This window comes from Anguilla rostrata, chromosome 12, assembly GCF_018555375.3.
Source record: "Anguilla rostrata isolate EN2019 chromosome 12, ASM1855537v3, whole genome shotgun sequence".
Taxonomy (NCBI): domain Eukaryota; kingdom Metazoa; phylum Chordata; class Actinopteri; order Anguilliformes; family Anguillidae; genus Anguilla; species Anguilla rostrata.
The window spans coordinates 39,811,531-39,821,050 of record NC_057944.1 but is presented as its reverse complement, the minus strand read 5'-3'; positions in this window follow the sequence as shown (position 1 = coordinate 39,821,050).

The window sequence follows — 9,520 nt, the reverse complement described above, 5'->3', positions numbered from 1 at the left end:
TTAATATGAGGGTTAACCAAGTGTATGGATTTCTGGGTAATTATTAAGTATTTGATGTACTACTGATCCAGCTCTGGTCAAACAAAGCTCTGCAGTCACAGAGACATTATTTCCCCCAAAATTCATTTTGATTAATTGAGATAAAGTGATTGTGGATTTCCCCACCTCCCCCAAACCCCCGCCCCTCCGCCCCCCCGCGTGGCTGATGACAGGCTACCAAACAACATGAACGGCTTCATGGTTCTCACTGATAAATTAACAAGGTGCAGTCGAATGCGTTTTTACTGAATCCATCCTTTCAATGAATATTCGCATAATAAAAATTTGGTCAGTTTGTCATAAGTTGAAGTTTGTATATTTCAGAAATATGTAATTAAATCCGCAAGCGCACAGTGATAAGTGAGCATCAACTGAAAAAAAAGAAACTTCAAAGAGGCATTGTAATGTGCATGTCCTTTTCTGTAGTATTATTTATAAATGCTTGTAACGGGTTATGACAGCTTATTGTCACTGAGGAGAAAACGAGTTATTTCTCTCGTGAGAACTGGCAATTGATTCTCTGTATATTTCTGAAGACCGGCAAATTCAATGCGTCCTAAAAATATTTTAGCAAACCACGTGCATACTGTAGCCTGTTTCGGGATTGGCGTTTGGTACAGTAATGATTGGCGGACATGCAGTTACTGGGAGGAGTTAATATTGCTCTTGCCTCCGCCGCTATTCAGTGCGTCCCACGCCGAGGTTTCATTGGGCGGTGGATGGACTGTCGCTGCAAATTATTTGAATATATATTTTTAAATCGCTCGCTTGCATGGGCGTTCGTGTCAAGGGGGTCTCGCATCAAGAATTACAGAAAGATAGGCGTACCCCAGTTTCGAATAATTTTTGTTCTTGCTGCATGTCACGGGTCGGCAACGATGGATCCAGTTAACAGCTCCATTCCGCAGGTCCCCAACGCAATCCCCAAAGTACTGTCCAGGCGAACCGGAGGCGCCAACAGTTTGGAAGTGGAAAAGGAAAACTTCCAGCGCAGTCAGGTAAGCCACATTCTCCCAGAGAGTTAGAGAGCAAAAAACGAGCTGTATATCAGCGGGAGGAGGAGGAATGGCTGGGTTCGGGGTCAGAAAATAGTGAAAGGCAGACGAGTGGAAAGGAAGCTTTGCGCGCGACTCCATCGCCAAAGTTTAAAAACAAATTTATTTATTTTTTGGATCATCGAGGAACGAAATTGAGTCTTATTAATGTTTTCTGTGTGACTGTTTCACGAAAAACGTTTAGACAGGACAGGCTGTGAGCGCATCTCTTCGGGCTTCTTCGCACGCTTATTTGCGGCGGCGAACGCATTGACGGATATATGAGGATATGCCAAATAAACTATAGGCTGTGCAGCGCGCGGCGGATGCTTTGCTGCTCTTGAAAGCAGTTTCACTCTGATCACTAATTCACTTGATTCCGTGTCGTCAGGAGTACTCTTCAATGAGAAAACTCGCGTTCCAGTGGTAATTGATTGCTTTGTGTCAAGAGAAGCAAGCAATCGGGACTAATAGCGCTAATGTTTGCAATTTTCAACGGAGAGCCCTGTTCTCTTCTGCTGTGGAGATTTGCCGGTAGCACAAAGCAACCTGTGACGTGCCCTAGAGTAAAGTATGACCTGACATTTAGGATGATTTTGAGTCCCCACAACAGTGGTGACCTCTGATTGTTAGTATATTTGCTAAACACACTCTCGTAACGGATGTGTAAATATCCAACACGCTTTTCATGTTACTACTTTTCTGTTACTTTCGACACATTTTGTGTCAAAGTTACTACTACTACCACAAATATACAGTTAATGTGTTACAAAATTAGACTTTTCCACAGACTGCGTTGAAAGTGACATCAAATGTCTGGTCCTTAAAAAGAAATGGTAGTGTGTTAAAAAAGGACACGTTACATGTTGTTTTTTTAAACACATTTGTCTGGAGAGAGCATTTAGTCACCATGTGTGAAAAAAATGAATTTCAAGCCTCGTTCCCAGACACGGTCCATTCATTTCTTGCTAACAGACCTCTCCTTTGCAGAACCGAGGTGCAGTCTTAGGAAAGAGGCGTGGTCAGGTCAGCACATGACCCGGGTCCAGCACAGACACGCTCCAATAAGCATGCTGGACCACCGTGGAACTGGGAGGAGCTATATGTGGCAGCAGCAAACCAAACCATCCGTGACTGTTCTTATTACTGACATTCTGATTGTCAGTGTGTCAATCAATTATCCAATCGATAAAGCAATCACTGTTCTGGTGTGAGTGTGTATAGTGTGTGGTGTGAGTGTGTGTGGTATGTGGTGTGTGTGTGTATGTGTGAGTGTGTGTGTGAGTGTGTGTGTGTGTGTGTGTGCTGGGTAGAGGGAGTAAATTATAGCAGAACGTGTCTCCTGGGTGTGTATGCATGTATGTGCGGTGTGTGAGTGTGTGCGTATGTGCGGTGTGTGTGTGTGTATGCATGTATGTGCGGTGTGTGTGTGTGTGTTTGTGCGGTGTGTGAGTGAGCGTGTGTGTATGTGCGGTGTGTGAGTGTGTGTGTATGTGCAGTGTGTGTGAGTATGTGCGGTGTGTGTGTGTGTGTGTGGCTGAGTAGAGAGTAGAGGGAGTAAACGTGTCTCCTGTGAGTGTGTGTATGTGTGTGTGTGTGTGTATGTGCGGTGTGTGAGTGAGCGTGTGTGTGTGTGTGTCTCCTGTGTGTCAGTGAAGCTGTTAGCACTCATGGGTATTGAGCAGCTGAAAGCTCTTAGCCGCAGGGTAGCGCAGCTTTAGAGCAGGGGTCTGAGTGGCCTGAGGATGGACTCTGGGGGCGGCACTCAGGCTGTGTAGTGGGTTAGGGTTAGGGGGCGGGGGTCTATAGATTTAGGGTTGCTCTCCAAAGAGGCACGCTTGGCTTCTCTTTCTGCGGCCCGAATCGGGGGGGTGGGGGGGGGGGGGCACTCCGGTGGGGGCTTTTCCTGCAGAAAGTGACTGCAGGGGCTTATTTACAGTTCTGCATCCCCTGTGTGAGGGTCTCAGGCACAGTTTTCCACTCCTGCTGCTCTGGCTGAATAGTGTTAAACATTCATGAAAAGTCAAAGTCAATTTAAGAGCTGCTGTAAGGAAAGATATCTGCAGTAAAGAACATTTGGAGTTTATACTATTTTAACTTTTTTCTCTCTTCAAAGCATATGGGTTCTCAAGCCTGACCAGCACAGACATCCTTCTAAGTGCTGTATCACAGAACCTGGCCTGTTCCTACATTGGACAGTATTTTTTAACATGCTCACTGCTTCTGTGTGAGAGGTTTCTTCGCTCTGTGGAGCTGTGTGGGTTCAGCTGAGCTAGATGCAAGTTATCTCAGGCACTGCAGTGCTACCAACCTGTTACTCAGCTAGCGCCGAAGAGACTGATCTCACACAGCTACTGAGATGGGGCTGCTTGACCCTGTCAGACATCCTTAGTGTGGGCAGCTGAGGCTTGCAGACATCTTCACTGTGGGCAGTGGGGAGTTAGATAGAGAAGGCGGAAGGGAGAGGGAAAGAAGAGAGAGAGAAAGAGAGAGTTGGTGGTATTAGAAGCTGCCCTGTGGGATAGTGTGTCTCTCCATTTCTCTCCCTCCATGTCTCCCCTTCTCCCTGTCTCTCTCCATTTCTCTGTGCCTGTGCTGCTGTGTCTCTCCCTCTCTCTCTTTTGCTCTGTGTACATGCGTGCACCTCATCACTGTAGAGAGTAAGCAGGGACAGCTTTGACAGAGCCGATGATGACCTGATGACCTGATTACTCTGGGCTGTGATTGGACGGCCTGTGTGCATCTTAGCGCTGGAGGGTGCTGCACAGATCACAGTCCAGTCAGGCCCAGTGAGAGCCCTCTCTTTCCATCCACACTCCCACCAGCAAACTAACTGCTCACAGCAGCAGTTAAATGGAGAACTTACCCTCCTCTGAGCTTTTTCCTCTGTCATCTCTGTAAAAAAAATAAAAGAAAAGCAGCTTAACTTCGACACACCCGGGCAGATTCCTCTCGCTCTTTGACAGACGCAGAAGAGTTTAGTTCTCCCTCTCTGGAGATAGAGTCTGGGCCCCAGTCTGGGACAGGTGTAATAAATTAGAGCTGAAGCTCAGAAGAGCGCATTTCCCTTTGTTCCTTGTGTACCTCAGCTTATCGCTGAGCTTGAAACAGGTCCTTTGTGCATTGATAGCACTTGCGTTAAATGCTGTCCATATTGAGCCTCTTCAGTGTACCCCACCCCACCCCCTGAGTCTATTACAAGATGGGCCAAGTCCTCTGTCTTCAGCTTTCAGTTGAATATTGTGTCATTATAATTACAACTTATTAAAGACGATTTAAAACTCCACCGCTCCTAAGCATCCACAAGAGGGCGCCGTTTCCTTTTGACTGAGTAACGTCAAGGCGGCGTGAAAGATGATGACATAACACATTTTCTTAAATTTGTAAAGACTGTATTCAATATATGTCCTTAGTCTTTTAAAGAGCCGAGCCTCGTCTGGGTTACTTGCATGCTGAATATTATGTTTTAAGGATTGAGTGCGTGGATAGCTGGTAGTAACTCAACTCTTAACCGATAACATTTGGTGTGAGAAACAGATGTTAAGAGTTTAATTGACACTGTTAGAGTTGATTTAACACTGGACAATTGTTTTTTTGTACAGCGCGATTTACAAACTTTACTTTAGAAACTTCGCAGTCTGCTTCGCAGTGTTTGAAAATGTGCATATCGCTTACTTTCAGATTGACGCTTCATAGGGTCTTGTTGGCTACTAGTTTGTCTCCTACCAGCTTGCTACATCGCCACAGAGAGGGAAATAAAGGCAGTCGTGGGTGATCATGATCTACATCTTACCGCCTGACTTTTTAGAAGCGAAAGTATGTGTTCGGGGGTATTGATGCTATAAAATCCGCGGCGAATGCACCCCCCATCTCACTCGCTGCCAGTGTTAGTTTGATGGAGGGACGGAGGAAAGAGAAAGACTCGTGAGGGGAGGGAGCGCGAGGAGACTATCTGACACCAATTTGGGACACATGTTGCGTTAAAGGACCACCTCCTCCCTTCGCTCTACACAAAGCGGACTTTAGTTGTTCTTTCACGTTTCTTTCTTTCTCGGAGTAGCCATCTGGCTCGCCACTTGTGTCGTTTTTTGTCTTTTGAGTTTTTGAAATTTGGTAACGGCAGTATGGATCTGAGTAAAATGGTAAGATGCTCACGTTTGTCTGGATGCTGATGTCTTTTCCCGCAACATATATGCGTTCTGTGTGTATTATATATATGTGTGTGTGTGTGTTTGTTTGGGGGAGGGGGTGGGGTGTTCTGGCATGCAACTTTGCTAGTATAGGTAACGATGGTATTTAAATATTTCTATATGGTACCCGCATAGCTTCCTTATACTTGGTGTTGTATAGAATAAATGTTTGCGTGGCGGTACAGGACAGCAGGGTCCAAGCTGTGCGTTTCAAAATTATTTTTGAATGCAATCTTTGCAATTTTGCTTTAGCTGCCCGATCGGCACATTTAACACATGCCGACAATTTAGCTCACCAGCCAAGAATATAAAAATGGTTAACCGAAGTAATTTGGTCTGAAGGCGAAAGTTAGACAGCCACTTCATATCCTATATGCTACATGTTGCATTTGGTCTGTAGGCTCTCGATAGCTAGTAGCTAACATATTGGTGGTCCCCAACAAGACTATGCGATTGCAATATGGCTACAGCACGAGACTGCATTCCCCAAATTTTGACTCGTGGACCAAATAATGGTAGAGCGATGGACAGACGAGTCTATGCGTGATCAGGCATAATCATTATTTCAGACACAGGAAGTGTTGGTGACCAGCAGCGGAGAATTCGAGGAACAGAATCAGATCGACTTTCTCTCGAAATGCAACGCGGGCATCAGCTGCTGCTTCTATGTACATGGTCGCGCGTAACCATTTGTAAGCAGTTGGAGAGCTGTTTGCGCTCTCTTCACCAATCGTACCGTCCCTTTAACTTGGTTCTAGCCCAGGAAAAGTTATTATTGCAATTACTCCAACAAATTCTGTCTGAAAAACAAGGAACAGAGGAAGTTTTGCGAGGCTGTGTAACGGCTGAGTTATTGTGTAAGTGACAAAGCTAAGTGTCTCCCGTGCTACTCACTGCCCACTGTGATTGAGTCTTCAGGTGAGAGTTTTTGGGCAGTGGGTGTCTGAGTCAGATGTGAGTATGTTACACAAATAAAGGGTCTTTAAAAACATCTAACAGCACAGAGGCTTCTTTTTAACACAGTGATCTTTAGACAGGGTGGAGTTCAGGGGGAAAAGCATCTCAGAGCTCATCTTGGAAAGAAACCTTTTTCTCCCCAATTTGTACAGTTCAATGAGGGGACTTCTGCTTCACAGAGAATCATGTTGATATAAAAATTAAATGGTGTTTTCATGCAGTGTGGGCTGGTACGGTTTCTACATCACAGGGCAGCTTTTATGGGTTGCATATGTGTGTGTGACGATGCTCGTGCATGTGTGTGTGACGGTGCACATGAGTGTGTGTGACAGTATGCACTGCTCTTTGACATGATGATGCACGTGTGTCTGATGGTGAACACGCGTGTGTGAGACATCATGCACTGCTGTTTGGAATGACGATGCACATGAGTGAGTGTGACAGTGCACATGTGTGTGTGTGATGGTGCACGTGTGTGTGTGACAGTATGCACTGCTGTCTGGCATGACGATGCATGTGTGTGTGATGGTGCATATGTGTGTGTGAGACATTATGCACTGCTGTTTGACATGACGATGCATGTGTGTGTGATGGTGCACGTGCGTGTGTGACAGTATGCACTGCTGGCATGACGGTGCATGTGTGTGTGATGGTGCACATGCGTGTGTGAGACATTATGCACTGCTGTTTGACATGACGATGCATGTGTGTGTGATGGTGCACGTGCGTGTCTGTGACAGTATGCATTGCTGGCATGACAGTGCATGTGTGTGTGATGGTGCACATGCGTGTCTGTGACAGTATGCATTGCTGGCATGACGGTGCATGTGTGTGTGATGGTGCACATGCGTGTCTGTGACAGTATGCATTGCTGGCATGACGGTGCGTGTGTGTGTGATGGTGCACGTGCGTGTGTGACAGTATGCACTGAAGTTTGGCATGACGGTGCATGTGTGTGTGATGGTGCACGTGCCTGTGTGACAGTATGCACTGCAGTTTGGCATGACGGTGCATGTGCAGTGCAGTGCAGGAAGTGGGCAGATGTTTTCAGCTCTATTTTTAGCATCACGGCCACAGAGGGAAAAAATAAAGCAGGAGTTATGTCATCACTGAGACAGGAAGTCGGACGCAGTGTTTCTCTGCTCTGAACCAATGTCTCAGGCCCGGTTCGAACACGCTCACCAGCAGTGATTCACACTTTCCGGATCGTTCTCCCGCAGTACTACCGCTGTGCCTCAGCAGGAAGCGGGGGGAGCTGGTCTTTCATATGGAGATATTCACTGATGGTCACGGGGATAATACCTACTTCTCTACTGCAGGGTATTCCGCGTCATCTCCAGGGGATGCTTTGGTCCCAAATTGGTCCCCCCTCCCCTCTCACTCTTACTGCTGAGAGCTCTTCGCTAGAACCCCGTTCGCTAGTTTCCCCTCAGCTGAACAGTCCTGGATCAGTATGAGTTTGCTGGTTATTCTCTGGACTGTAGGTACATGACGAGTCTGGGTAGGCTGAATGACCTGTTCTCATTATCTTGTATTCTATTGTTCTTATAACACGCAGACAACTAGGCTAATGCTCCAGAAATAGTACCATGCACCCTCAGAAATAAAGGTACACAAGGATACATATTCTGTACAAGTACATTACATTACAGGCATTTGGCAGATGCTCTTATCCAGAGCGACGTACAACAAAGTGTGTAACCATAACCAGGAACAAGTGATTACAAAACTGTAACTCTAAAGGTACTAGTGACAAGTACCTTGTACCTTTCTAGGTAGTGAATGGCACCTTTTTTTCTGGTAAAGGTACAGTTCTGTACCTTCAAGGGGTACTGCGACAGTGACAAGCGATTGTACCTTTCTAGGTACTGAATGGTACTTTTTTTCTGAGAGTGTGTGGAAATGTATGTTTATATTTATATATGTTAACGTGCAGGAGTTTATTTCTACTTTTAGTAAATTCCCAAAAGGAAGATATTTTTTGAAGAACTTGTGCTGATGGGTTCATGGGAAAATGCCGGAAGGTTCTCCGACGTGTCACTGGTGTGCTGGTTTATGGACGTTCTGGCTGTGGAAATGGGGGCGATAATTCTGCTGTTCCACTCCTTAGTGCTGCGTCATTAAATGACTAAGGGGGATGGGGGAGGGGGGTGAACAGCTGGTGAGGAGGGGGGGGGAGTGGAGTAGAGGGGGGAGGGGTGGCAGTCCACACCAGGACGGGCCGGCCCGTGCCTCCAGTGTCCTCCTGGCTCCCGAAATGAGATTTTCTCTGGTCATTCATACCGGATTGTGGCGTGTTTGCCAAAACTAGCCCACAGGCAGTCATAGTCTGAACTTGAACTGCATTGTGCTTCACTCTCGCTGACATGAATAATGTTCCATTGAATGAGAGTGAATAATGACCATATATCGACCAATCACGTTTCACTCTCATTAAAATAACTGCATTACTCTGTTTTTTCAGTTTATACATTTGTCAGTGCGCGGTGGGGATTTTGTTTCTTAATCTCATCATCATCAAACTAATTTTAGAGCATTATTTCAATACTGCCATGGTGCATCCCAGACTTTAATGTGAATATTTGAGCGGTAGAATATTAGCGCGCACAGCCAATCCAGTGCGATCTGAGATGTGACACCTGTAGGAATGAGCCTCGTAAAGTTGGTTTCGTTTTTAGTTTACGGGCATTTAGCAGACGCTCTTATCCAGAGCGACTTAAATTGTATCCTGTTATACAGCTGGATATATACTGGACCAATGCAGGTTAAGTACCTTGCTGAAGGATGCAACGGCAGTGTCCTACCGGGGAATCGAACCTGCGACCTTTAGGTTACAAGACCAGCTCCTTACCCATTATACTACACTGCTGCCCCAAGCCACAGCAGTGACGTGTCCTTTCCGGCAAAAACAAACATTTCCCACAGCCAGGCACTCTTACATTCGAAGGTCACGGAGCTGCAGGTTACCGTCGGTGCGGGTGCCAGAGACAAGCCCGCTCGCCCGCTAACGGCTAAACTCCGCTGCGTGGGCTAGCGTGACCTGCCGCCGCTAAATCAGCTAGCGGTCACTGCGCTGTGACTGAGGCATTGTGGGAAAAGGCGCGACAGGTCAGTGGTGCTCCGCTCGCGAGTCGCCAGCTGTGTTCGCCGGAGCAGACTGAAGCAGACGGGAGTCCTCGCGGCGCTTTAGTAAAGTTAGCGGTAACGGTGTGTGCGCTTCTTAATCCAGACGCGGTACAGTTCAGTGTGTTCACTGTTCACAGTGGCTGCCAAACTCTCCAAGCAAGGCAACAGCTCGCT